Source organism: Lactuca virosa, chromosome 8 (assembly GCF_052849685.1).
Source record: "Lactuca virosa cultivar CGN04683 chromosome 8, Lactuca_virosa_CGN04683_v6, whole genome shotgun sequence".
Classification (NCBI taxonomy): Eukaryota; Viridiplantae; Streptophyta; class Magnoliopsida; order Asterales; family Asteraceae; genus Lactuca; species Lactuca virosa.
Window position 1 is genome coordinate 62,426,834 of NC_136433.1, and position 14,946 is coordinate 62,441,779.

The window sequence follows — 14,946 nt, forward strand, 5'->3', positions numbered from 1 at the left end:
TTCCTCTCCTTTAATTATAGCAAAACAACTTTTCAAACCCTACAACTTTGCAAATTGAAACCTTTGTTTTCTATAATTAACATTGCTAACTCTCAACACTTACCATAATAATTATGCTCCCACTAGCATAATAATTATTATTAGCATAACACTTATGCTCCCACTAGCTTTGACATGTATTCAGAAATCAGCTGGACTTCTACAAATCAATACTTATTGACTTTCATTACCAAAGTTCAGATTTCTGATACGAGATGCTTCGATAAGACTTTATCTAGGCTTCTCAAAATCATACACCTTTCCTTAGATAGCTCACATGTGTGTCTTAACAATTTTAGAACTTGCATCCATAAGTCTGAAATGTTTAGACCTTTGCCATTTCTCACAATTCGAATTATGAAGAGGGATGTCGTAATCATAATCGAATTTGAGAATGCAAATATCACAATTTCTATCTCCTTAAAATCTACTTAGTGAAAGCATTTCCTCACAATCATTTTCATAAAGCGGAGAGACACCTTATGACACTTAGATTTTATGGTATATGTGTTCCTATTCATGTGAATTTTTCATGACCATAATCACAGGACATGGTTAGTGACAAATCCAAACTCATATGGACTGAACTTGTTCAATCTTAATTTCTTTCCACCTGGTAGCACAAGGGCCTACCATTGCTTCCAGTTTGTTATGCAACCAATTGAGAACTCTCAGAACTCACATTCGTAGTCAACTTTAACTGGAATGGGCACAGAAACAAGAATATGTCAACACGATAGGTTATAAACCTCAAGTTGTGTGCTAGAGATAAACAATAGGTTTTATTCTTGATTAGTTCTTGAAGCTTTTCCAAGATCTTTAAGACTCCCACTGCCCTCTTGACATATAAGATTGTCTTGTCATGAATCATTCCTTGACAAAATAAATATTCAAGAGTTAGTGTGGATTCTTATCAAGATAAACACTTCACACAATTGGCCTTAGTTGGTCTTTGTTTTATCGAAAACATCACAACTTACCAATTTCAAATGTACAAGAGTAAAAAAAAACTTTTACTCTACATTTGATAAGTGTTTTAAACCTTTCTTAAGATTATGTCACTCAAGGTTACAATATTGGAGTATGACTCTAAGACTTGTGTTGGGAACGAAGTATGACTCATCTTCTTGATTTAAACTATTTCAACAATTCACGATTCCTCTTCTTAGCCATACAAATGCACTAAGATCTCTTTAGAGGATCAATTGTGATATGGTTTTTCCATAAACATTAAGATGATCATAAAACACGATACTAAAGTACTTTCCCATCTTTTCAGATTGGAGAAACTTTTATCTTTCTGCCTAATTTGATTCTTCTCATTCGTTATGCCATACATTGAACCTTTTCCAATGTTTTAGAATTATACTTAAACTTGTAAGCATAACCATGTTTACTAAACTTTAGCAAATCATGACGAATAGTCTTGTTAATCTTTGTGGTGGATCTTGACCATCGCACACCCAGTGTACCCGATCCCCTAGTCCTTCACTTGACTCACATATACATGTGAACATGGAATTAGTCTTAATTTACCAAAGATGAAAATTCTCATTCATCATACAATACAACTTGCATGATTCCAAGTTTCTGTCCAATTGAAACTTGGGTGATGAGAATCTTTCCTTATTTGGAAAATACTCGACACTACCACAAACGAAAGAATCAAATTCATATTGCTAACATAGAAACATACAAACATTAATTTTCACAAATACCATTGCAAGGAGATATAATAAAAATAAAAACAAAATTTTATTTATTTATAAAATACGAAAAAAACTTTTCCTTACAATGCAATTACAAATGAAAACTATGCTATTACATATTTCCTAGAAATCTATCATAACTCCTAAGCAGCAGCTCAAAAATCCGATCTTCGAACCATGCGATTGAAATCCATCTTCGCGATCAGATTCAACATACTCTTCCTTTAAGCTTACTTCCCTTTGCATGATCCTATAAAACATCAAAATGCAACCTTGTCACATCATGTATTAAGAATCAACAATTAGGAACTTAATAGAGTTAGACAGTAGACTACCTGAAGCAGAGTCAAACTTTTCGATTCTACCTTTTCTCAGATCTTTCAGGTAGTCAGGGCAGCTTCGCAACCAATGTCCCTTCTCTTGGCAATAGAAACATATAGACTCTTTGGGAATGGTAAATGGGACAATCTCGGACTTAGCCTTTCTCTTTCCCTTGGAAAGAGAAATATTTTCTGGACTTCCAATGTTTCCATTGTCAATGTCCATGGAAGTTTGGAGAGTAGATCTTTCAATCAATTTTGCTTTTCCAGTGTGCCAAATCATTGTTGATTCAGCAGCAACAAGCAAATAGGTAAGATCAATAAGGGTCATGTCGTGGTCTGTCACATAGTAGTCCTTAATGAACTCACTATATGACTTGGGAAGTGATTGAAGAACCCAGTTAACCGCCAACTTCCTCGAGACAATGACACCCAATACTCTCAGGCTGTCAATATGTGACTTCATCTCCAAGACGTGAGTACACACAGGCCTTCCATCTTGACGTTTCATTGCAAGTAGGGCTTGAGTGACCTTGAATTTTTCAAGTCTTTGAACTTGTGGGTTAGGGAGAATTATTGGAGGAGGTGGAGGAAGTGAAGTATGACTTCCACGATCCAACCGCGGGACATCATCTTCAAGAGGAAAGCTTGTTCCAAAAGATTTGGGAACACCATAGTTGTCTGAACTAGACATCTATAATGGGAGAAATTCAAGTTAGTTGATTTAAGTCCTTAATATAACACCCAAATGAAATATTAAGGCTAGGACCCAACACAATATTTTACAATTTGGAAGAGGGATGCCGTAATCCAATTGCAAAATATTTGAAGGTAGGTAAATTACGATTTACCAATTTCCATCACGAAAAACGAAAAAGAATTTTAGGTTTTAAGTGAATTGAAATTCCTAGATCCTTTGAGATTCATTGAAACTTTCAATGTCATGTTTAAATCTCGATTGTGCCCTTCAAGTTTGTGATTGGGATGCTGAGGATCACAAACAAGGTGTGAATAACCATGTAAATTAGTTTGGTACACCCAATGTTACAACCACCTAATCAATGTGTCGGTTAACCACACACGCTCCATTGATCCATGATTAACATTAAGCTACCCTTTGCCACACACTATCAGTCCAGATTAGTGTGTCGGTTAACCACACACGCTCCACTAACGACTTAACAAGGTGCAAAGTGCAATTTCATGGGTTAGCACTATATTCACATTTTCCTAAGTAACTAAGATTTGGGAATTTATAAGTGTTTAGTTACTTCATATTCATCATTATACTTTTAATGAAGGGAGAATTAGAGTCTTATCCTACCCGTTCGGCTAACGACCCTCCACCAGTCAAGGAAGCGGTAGGTGAGAGTGGACACCCATTAAACTGCCATTTTATAGGCAGTAACATTATACCCCCCTTATAGACCGGCTTCGTGAATGAGGCCTACTAACGGTAAGACTGACTTTGTTCTTATACATATATATAAATATTAAACCTATAATATTATAATAGTATAAGGGTAGAATTTTAAACTTTAAAATTCTAGGGTTTGGCATTAAATGTTTCAAAAGTTAGACTTTTACATTTACAAATTCCAAAACATGAGGGCGAGTTTTGAACTATTCAAAAACTTTTGGAATCCATAACTTATGATTTTAATATAGGTTTTAATGAAAAGACTCTTGAAAATCCATAACTTGAGGACAAGTTATGGAGTTCATAAAAAACATTTATGTAAAAGACTCTTCACTTTCCCAAAACCTATGAGTTTTAATGACCTATTAAAAGAAAGACTTTTCATCTTTCCATAACTTGTGGACAAGTTATGGAATTCGTCAAAAAACATTTAGATCAACTAATGTATTTACAAAATCAAACAATTTGTCAATGATCTAAATTAAACTCATAAGTACAAGACAATTCATATCAAACAAATTTCATGTAATTAGCTCAACCATATAAACTAATACAAAACATGAAACTTTGACAATTATCTTTTAAATTGGATAAGCATGATCATTACCACATCAAAAACAGGTTTATAAGTTCAAAAAACAGTTTAGGGTAATGATCCTAGTCCAATTCCAGCCTTAAAACTCGAAATTCTGCATCCAGGAGCACCAACTCGTTGAGTGCATGAACTGGCTTGGCGAGTTGGTCAGTTTATAGGGTGGACTCGTCGAGTTCCCCAGTGGACTCGGCGAGTCCACTGTCCAGACAGCAAAAAATCGATTTTTCAAGCATCGAAGACAAGTAGCATCAAGTATATAAGAAAAAAAAAACCTTTGGCTCTGATACCACTAAAGGGTTTGAGCATTCTAACACTCCTATGGTGTACATGCAACCCTAGATGCTTTGAATCTATGTTTTCTCTAATATACATGCAAAATTTTATTTTTCCAAAGCATCATCCTAACTAGCATACAATGGAGTATCTTTACTACAAAATCTAGTTAGATGACATACCTTTTGTTGTAGTTGGAAACCTTGGACCTTTAAGAATTTAGTGCCCCAAGTGTTGCACCTCAAATGGAATCACACAACACCACCAACAATGGAGGAACTTTAGAGGAGGTTACTTGCACTTCATAAAATCGGCTTTGCCTCTTGTAAGCTTACTTAGGTCTGATTTCATGAGCTAGAGGGGTTCTTATATAGTGTGGCTTAATTAGGGTTACACCATGCAAACCCTAATGTGCATGACCTTCCATATTCCTCATGCTCCATGGGTTTAAACCTCCATGGATCATCCATGGGTCACCACATGGGTTTAGCCCAACACAAATAACTATGGATCATAAGCCCACGTTATAAGAATGAATGATTTACATAATCAATCCTCACATATTTAATTAGTCTCTTTTGATCACAAAATTAATTTCAAATTAATTCTTGATCAATACTAATTAAATAATATGATTTCATATTAATATATTAGAACTTATAATATATTAATAAACCATAAATAACCTCTTCTCAAAAGTCCATCCTATCAAATTGTCCTGGTGATATGCAACCCAAATGGACCATGCTACTCTCGGGTCAAGTACATACCAATTATAGTTATTGACTTAGACACTAATCCAACAGTTACAACTCTCCCCCACTTAAATTAGATTTCGTCCTTGAAATTTGTCCCTATCCGTTACTTCTCAAAACACCCTATGAACCCTTTTGTGGGTTCTCCAATTCCTCTCCCATATTGCACAAGTTGATACTTCTCTGAATGCCTGAATTTGCAACTATAATTACAAGGATTCCAAAACCAAGCGCACAAACCATACGCAAGCGGAAACCTTCAGAAGTCAAAATCTCATCCAAAACTACTTCGAAACACAACCTTAACCAAAAATTTCTTACTAATAACAAAATCTAAATCAATCCACAGCAATCAACACGCGTCCCAACGAAGAAACGAATTCCAACCCATCACACTTAACCAACATTGACTAGAGCCACTCCTTATCTATAAGTTGAAGACTTCAAGATCATACATGACTTCTAGGAAAACCAAACCACTCCATACGACAACATGCTGACTAAAACTCACATATTCAATACAACACTAGAAAACATTCTATTAAAACAACTACCTCTCTTTCCTCCAATGGTACGACCCCACTCATCGCGAAGCTACTCAAACCGAGAAAATCTTGAAGCTGCGACTGAACCGATTCATACTTCACAAAACCGAGAATTTCATCAACTTAAAACTCCAGGGACATATGTAATCGTTGACGATCATCCATTCGTTATGCTTACCCCAAGTCCCAGACCAGGAACACTACTATACCACGCAGAACGAACACTCATGCCAATCCGATCGTGGATTCCCACCAATTCCAAGTTCGAAAATTATGTCTAAAAGATCTCAAATACACACTTGACTTCCTGACAAGTCATCACTATCCCACCTCTCCCACGAACGTAATTGTAGTCGATCTGGAAGAAAATCTCGGGCGGCATCCACATTCCCATACGCCCAGGGGTACAACCATCAAACAAATCATCCAAGATTCCTACAACGAACTACATCACTGGCAATTCAACTCACTCGAAACTGATCTAGCAACCAAAAATAAAACCCACTAGGAAAACTCCACGAGGGGCTGCCAATAAACAACTGTGAATTTTCCGATAAGTCAAAATCTACCAAAGCCCAAACCAAACTTGTTGGCTACTGATCCATCAGTAGTATTGTCATACTGATCAAAACACCCAACAATACCAAAGACCAACGAACCGAACACACGAATTTCCACTACATAATTTTCGGCCCGACACATAAGTGAAATCCATGATGGTTCACGACACGCCGTGAACCCATCCAACCATTGGAATGAGAAGCCCATGGTTCCTCAACGTTATTGCCATCACCTTACCACAAACATGAAGACTCCCAACCATCACCTGATGGGCCTATAGGCACATGACCATCATCCTATTGACCTGTAGGAACCCAGTTAACATCCCACTCAACACTTCCCAGAACAATAGGAGCCATGCAATTTTGTAATACACAGCCCTTCCTCAGTCCAGGATGTCATTGATGCATAATCAGACGAACCATACCATAAGGTAGGACCAAGTATTCTCATGTTATCATACTCAGTCTGCATACACCCCTCACAAAAATATTTATGGAACTACCAAAATTTCAAAATCTCCAGGAGAAAATGCAAAACTCCTTATGTCGACTATGTCCCCTTCTGCATTATAACCTTACCCAAAGAGTGAAGTACCAATGGATTGAATGAAGCGACAAACCTCAACCGCTAACCGAAACATTCTCCTAATAACCAAAACAAGATCCCACCAATATGTAATATAACTTTAAAATTCAGAGAAGGCTTCCAAAAACTACCCAAATATGTTTCCAACACCTTGGTCGAATCAATCCCCAAACCAACCCAACCGATGCGACCTGCAAAAACTAGACTCTACGTAGGCCATAGACACACCTGAAAACTGAACAACGTCGCTCAGACATCTAAACGTCCAATAACTATGGAAAACTTATAACTCAATGCTACTAGGAACAAAAATTTCACAACCAAACAATTGAGAGAACACATACACCTTATAGAACTTGACGAAAGGTTGACGCCTCAATTGTACCTTCAACTGAAACAGCCGGAAGCTTTCGAACAACCTCAGTTGTTGATGAGGAATGAAATAAACAATGATCAAAAATAGATCGAAAACTAAACCTAATGATTCCACACATATTGAAAAAAGCCAACTGAAAATTCTCCTATCAAATTCTGAAGTCGATCAACAAATCAACAATTAGCCATCTCAACAAAGGATAACTAACTCATACTTCGATCTAACCATGTTCTCTATATCAGATACCTGACCTAAATCAACTGAACACTCCTATCTCAAGATACCTAGTGCTTCCATAATGAACTATTGATCACAATGAGGTTCTTGTCCATCAGCTTCCTTCTTAGACGACAACATATGCGTTGTTGAAGACATAAGCCTAGCGGCAACTTTGTAGCATCCTGTTTCCTGCCATTTATGGGCCGTGGATCAGAACTTGATTGTGTAAGTCTTTGGGCCTTAAGGATGTAAAGTTTAGTCATTGTGGAAGGATTTAAGGTTGGTTAAGAGATTTAACCCTTGAATTATGTTTTCGGTCGAAGGGTAGAAAGCGAAAAGTCATAGGTCAGGTTCTTACATGAAATATGGATTTTTGTTCAAGAAGTTTCTAGTCCGAGATAGCTAGATGATATTGTAGAGATCTTCAATACCTTTCTGTGGATATAAAGATCGCCAAAAACAGAGTTGAAACGAAGAAGTTATGACTGTTCGAAGTTAGCAAGGATTTGGGGGAAATCTGAGCTCACGACGTGAGCAATTGGAGCTCATGACGTGAGAAGTGATTAAACAGAAATGTTGATTTTAACTGTGCTCACGACGTAATTATTAGGGCTCATGACATGAGAATTATGCAGCCCAACCCACAAAGTTTTAGGGTTTTGAACATATATAAGGTTTGGTTCCGTGTTTTTTGGCATTTTATGAGCCTCCATCATGTCTAGATCCTCTTGAGAGAAACCCTGTGACAACCGTCAAATTTCGGTCAAGTCAAAGTCAAACAAAGTCAACAAGTCAAACTGGTCAACTCCAATAACCCTTGTATGTTAGGGTTTACGTTATGTAATCACTATACATTCGCTATTTTAATGAGAAATCATCATTTGGAAAGTTCATGTGTTTGATTTTCCTTAGCCTTAACAGTGCTAAACAACGAACCAAAGCGATAAAACACTATTGCACAATCATCGGGATTGTGTACGACACTAAAACACGGTTTAACGGGGCCGGACACTCAAATTAATCACAAACGAAACCTCTCTAAATCGTTTTCACTCTATCTCTTTCTATTTGAAATCTCTCCCAAATCTCTCTCAAAAGTTACTTTAACTTTTTGTAATCATTTGGGTCATATCGACCCTTAACCGGGTCAAAAACCACTTGAAACGGGGTAAAAACGGGTAAAATAACCTTAAGGAACCAAAACCCTCCTATTAGAAGCGAAAACTCTCATGAGAAGCCTCTCAGGACCGAAGCCTCTCAGGACCGAAGCCTCTCATGAGAAGCCTCTCAGGACCGAAGCCTCTCATTAGAAGCCTCTCAGGACCGAAGCCTCTCATGAGAAGCCTCTCAGGACCGAAGCCTCTCAGGACAGAAGCCTCGCATGAGAAGCCTCTCAGACAGCCCATGCGAGAGGTCTCGCAGACGGCCCCTTTTTACCGGTTTTTCGACTACGACTTAGTTTTAACTCCGTTTTTCATTATTTTAACGTGGGATTTTCACCCAAAACTTTATTTTATAAACTAAGGCCCCAAAATATATAAATCTCCAGGGTTTTTATAAAAATATATTAAAAGAATTAGTGGTTGAACTAATTATTGAGGGAATATTTGTTTTTCCTTAATTTATGGCAAAAGCAAACCACCACCACCTCACTCTACGATTAGCCACTCTTTCCACTACTCCTTGTCACCTTAGTGGACCTTTACACCCAATCTCCAGCTCTTCCCACATTCTAAGAGCTGGAGGATTGATCCTCTCTCCTCATTCTCCATAAAGTTCTTTCATTCTACACTTAGCAACCAAAGGACACTCTCCAAAATTCTCTCATCTTTTCTCTCAACTTCAAGAACTTCAAGGCTTTCTTCAGGGATTTCTTTCTTCAATTAGTAAGTATCTTCATCATTCATATAATTATTAAACTCCATTCTACTCAAATCATTGATATCTTACACAAATTCCATCTTATTCGGTGTTAGATTCTCGAATCATCAAGACATCTTCTTAGTGTTCTTGGGTTGAACACTTCCTCTATCTCACTTTCATCTACTGAAATCACATAAGGTGAGTTCATACCCCTACATTTACATGTTTTTCTTAAGTTTTAAGGGGGGAATACAAGTAAAATCATCAAGAACACAATTAAACTTTTTCTATCATATTACATCAGAAAAGATGAACTTCGATCACGGACTGTTTTGGTCAACTTAAATATTTTAGTTTTCAAAACTATTCCAGGTGCAAGTAGCTCAAACTCTTAGCTTTAAAATGGCTACTTTCACATCTCCATATGATTTTTCTACAATTTATGGTGATTTTTACAAAACTGCCTATCATTTCAGAGGCAAACCCGGACCAGTCTGTGATTATGAACATTTTCACCTCTGTTAGAGATCACTAAAAATCATGATAAAATTTACGAACAAACTAGAGTCATATTCCAAACTCTAAGAATTTGCGGATTTGGATTTAGAGCCTTGATGATTTTTCTATAAATTTTCTACAACAGTAACAGAAACTGTATTCAACGAAAAGTTGCTGTCAATTTCATTTCACCTTGTAACATGTTGAGCAAGGTGTATATCTTTATGTGATTATATGTTATTGCAATATATGACATTTTATCTTAATATTTAGACACACATCAGTTTATAAATGGATTTGGACATATAAAATATAAAGAATAACAAGTGATTATAATCAAAGTACAACCGATACGTTCAAACATTTAATAAACTATTTTGAATATAGTTTGCATACATTACTACGTACTACCCTTGGTTGATAAACTATAATAGGTATAGTTTATGATACATTACATAACACATACATTTAAAAAGGGTACATTTATACAAAGGATATTTTCATTAAGCAAGGTACGGTCATACGGTACCAAGTTTTCATAACACGTAATTCCGTTAATGACTTTGTGAGACATTTACTTCAAATTACCATTAAGTCCTGTATTGTAACCAGAGTCTCCTTGAGGGAGAGCGTGATAGTTGTGTATAGATCTATATTGGGTTTGACAAACCCACACCTAAACTGCATGCAACAGTTAGACCGATAGGTCTGGGGTGACAAATGTCATAACATTTCCGACGCCTGAAGAACGTCGTTTTAGGCAACCTTGGTCATAGTATGGTTATAATAAACTCACATAAAGTATTAATAAACATTGGAATTTATGGGAACTTCATTAAAATTTAACGAGTTTATGTCGATTTAAACTTGCATTGTTTTACTATAAATATGACAAATTACTTGTACATTTCGGTCTTTGGGTTTTAAGACTACATTTACACATTAAGGAAAATATTGGATTTTCTAACACAAATACTACTTTTACAAACGAAAGGCTTTTAATAATACCAAACAAAAGCTTATGAACTCACCAACCCTTGTGTTGACACTTTTTCAAACAACTTGTATTCTCAGGAAATCATTAAACAGATAACCAAGTGCATTTGAGGATGGGACGCTAAGGCGTCTACTATTTCATATTTTGTCAACAAAATGTAATTGATTCGTAAACATGTAATTCATACAATGATGTAACTTTTTCAATTATATATATGTTGGTTGGGTTTGCTTGAATTACTATTACAATTGTTGTTATGATACTATACATGAAGTCCTCCACCCCCGGACATTTTCGCCATCCTTGGTTTGGGGGTGTGACAGATTGGTATCAGAGCACAGTTTATAGTGAATTAAGTATATCAAACCACATAAGATATACAAACTATAAACACAATTGGGACTAATAGTCTCTGATTTGTGCATTTTTCAAATAAATATACTCTTAGAAAATAAATGATTTTCTTGATTAAAGTATACATACATACATTACATACTCGCATGGTATCATAACTAGCGAAAACATAAAGCAAAAGAAGAAGAGTTGTACATTTTGAGTATGCCTTAGTATATGTGGATTAAATTTGGGAAGGATATAGCCTGATCAACTATATCTGACCGGGAATTGACTTGCATATACCGGGGGATGGTCAGGATGGGCAACAAATCTAACAAACCTAATAAAAGACTACAAAGGATACTTTAAGAACTCAAAACTAAACATTTACAAATACTATAGGAGTATTTTGTGTTACTATAATAAATTATCTGAGAATTAAATAGGTCTTTATTTATAGATCAATAGCTGCTAAGTGGATGCGCTAAGGTCATATGTAACTAAGATGCTATAGACTTAGAATTTATGTATCTTTGTTTCACTTCCTGTCCTTGTTTGGTTGTGGTCTTGGAGTTAGGGTCATCTATTCGAAGGACTATTATATCTTAATCACATATGACTGGTATGCACTTTGCAACTAATTAAGTAACCGATAAAGATCATTTTAAAATATAATATATTAATTATGTCCCGACTAAATTAGTATATGTGAAACTTTTACAAACAGTCATATACTTGGAAACAAGGAAACTCAAATAAAATATTTTATACTTTCATTTTACCTCATAACCCAATGTATTGGGTCAATTAAAAGTATAAAATCGTATGTATCGTAAACATACCGGAAAACAACGTAATAATATACTTTATGTATAAAAGATTTCTCTTCCTATAAATATACTTTTACTAAAAGTACATTGGTTTACGACTTATGACAGAACCATGCCGCCAAGGAGAAGACCAAGACCTTCCGGCAACACAGCAACACCTCCTCCGCCGCTGCCTCCACAGTTTGATCCTGCGATGTTCCAGGCTGCAGTAACAGCAGCCGTAGCGGCCGCAATATCGCAGATAGGGACAAACGGAGCTGGTGGTTCTGGATCGGGTGCTACAAACTCTAACCACGGAGACAGTACGTGGCGTACAAGAGAGTGTTCCTACAAAGACTTCACCAATGGCAAACCCGACAACTTCAATGGGAGCGGGGGAGTAATCACTTTAATGCAATGGTTTGAAAAGACCGAAGTAGTCTTTCAGGTGTGCTCTTGCCCCGAAGCGAGCAAAGTTAAGTTCGCAGCCTTCACTTTCACCGGCCGGGCCCTTACTTGGTGGAACTGCCGGATTAATTCACTTACTCTCGAAGTGGCTAGCTCCATAACCTGGGCAGAACTAAAAACGTTGATGATGAAGGAGTACTGCCCGAGAGGTGAGATTCAAAAGTTGGAACAAGAACTTTGGAACCTCAGGATGACGGGCTCCGACCTTGAAACCTACACCACCCGATTCAATGAATTGGCTCTCCTCTGCCCAACAATGGTTACTCTGGAGGAGAAAAAGATGGAGCGATACCTTTGGGGACTGTCTCCCCAAGTGCAAAGTAGTGTCCTGGCTTCAAGGCCAACTACTTTTGACAGTGCCAGGGAGCTGGCACAACAACTTGTTGACCACCGAGCCGGTCATAATACTACAACCACCACCAATGATCAATCAAAAGGGGGAAACAACAAAAGGAAGTTCTGGAACCAAAAGAAGAGCCAACCAGCACAGGACCCCGCTAAGAAGCAACAAACTGTTGCTGTCCATGCTGCCACTAATGCTGCCACTACTGCACCACCGAAGCCATATGCTGGAACCCTACCCAAGTGCAACAAGTGCAACTTTCACCACAATGGTGCTTGTAGGGAGATGCACTGTAACAACTGCGACAGGAAGGGGCACACTGCTCGTTTCTGTAAAGCGCCGGCTCGACCAATCAACCAAGTCGCCAGTACGGGGGCAACCCGAACCTGCTACAACTGTGGAGACGCAGGTCACTTCAAAAGAAACTGCCCCAAAGCACAAGCCCCTAATGCTGGTGGAGTAGGAAGAGTCCTGGCAATAGGACATGGGGAAGCAGTCGAGGATCCCACGGTGGTTACCGATACGTTTCTCCTCAATAACTCTTATGCATGCGTACTATTCGATAGTGGAGCGGAGAGGAGTTTCGTGAGCCACCAATATAAACAATTACTTGAACAAAATCCCCAATCACTAAAGGATAATTATGTAGTAGAAATGGCAAATGGGAAAGTAGAACGCACTAGCGATATATACTCAGAGTGTACTCTCACTCTAGACAACCATACATTTAAAATTGACCTGATGCCGGTCACCATAAAAAGCTTCGACGTAATCATCGGGATGGATTGGTTAGTTCCTCACCGTGCCGACATTCTATGTTACGAAAGGGCCGTTCGCCTCAATCTACCAAATGACGAAACCCTTTTCATCTATGGTGACAAACCTAGTGCGAATTTACAAATCATCTCATGCATCAAAGCCCAAAAGTATCTCCGGAAGGAGTACCACGCCTTCTTGGCCCACGTAGTAGACAAGAAACAAGACGTGAAAGACATCAAAGACATCCCCGAAGTGTGTAACTTCCCGGATGTGTTCCCAGAAGATCTTCCTGGTGTACCACTCGCACGACAAGTCGATTTCAGAATTGACTTAATACCCGGAGCTACCCCCGTAGCCAGAGCTCCATACCGCCTCGCACCAACAGAAATGCAAGAGTTGTCCAGTCAGTTGAACGAGCTTTTGAGCAAAGGGTTCATCAGACCAAGCTTCTCACCTTGGGGAGCACCAGTCCTTTTTGTAAAGAAGAAGGACGGATCCTTTCGCATGTGCATCGACTATCGGGAACTAAACAAACTCACCATCAAGAACCGATATCCTCTACCCCGAATCGACGACCTTTTCGACCAACTCCAAGGAGCAAATTTCTTCTCAAAGATCGACCTAAGGTCAGGTTACCATCAGCTACGAGTTCAAGAAGAAGATATTCCCAAAACTGCATTCAGAACTCGCTATGGGCACTACGAGTTTGTGGTGATGTCCTTCGGTTTAACAAACGCACCTGCGGTATTCATGGACCTAATGAATAGAGTGTGTCGACCCTACCTAGACAAGTTTGTAATCGTATTCATCGACGATATCTTGATCTACTCGCGAAGCAAAGAAGAGCATCGCCTACATCTACGCCAAGTGCTAGAGACACTAAGAGCGGAGAAGCTTTATGCTAAGTTCTGTAAGTGTGAATTCTGGATTAGAGAAGTGGATTTCCTTGGACATGTGGTAAGTGAGAAAGGCATACATGTGGATCCCTCCAAGATCAAGGCAATCGAGAATTGGTCAGCACCCAAGACGCCAACCGAAATTCGACAATTCCTTGGGCTTGCTGGCTACTACCGAAGATTTATACAAAACTTCTCCAAGATTGCGAAACCACTCACCACCTTGACGCAGAAAGGTGTGATATTCAAGTGGGAAAATAAACAAGAAACTGCTTTCCAAACGTTAAAACAAGCCCTATGCAGCGCACCGATCTTGTCTCTCCCAGAGGGAACCGAGGACTTCGTAGTGTACTGTGATGCTTCGAATCAAGGCCTCGGATGTGTGCTCATGCAGAGAGGGAAGGTTATCGCGTATGCATCAAGACAGCTTAAGACGCACGAGGTTAATTATACTACGCACGACCTGGAATTAGGAGCAGTGGTATTCGCTTTGAAGATCTGGAGACACTACCTCTACGGCACGAAATGCACTATCTTCACTGATCACAAAAGTCTTCAGCATATCCTCAATCAGAAA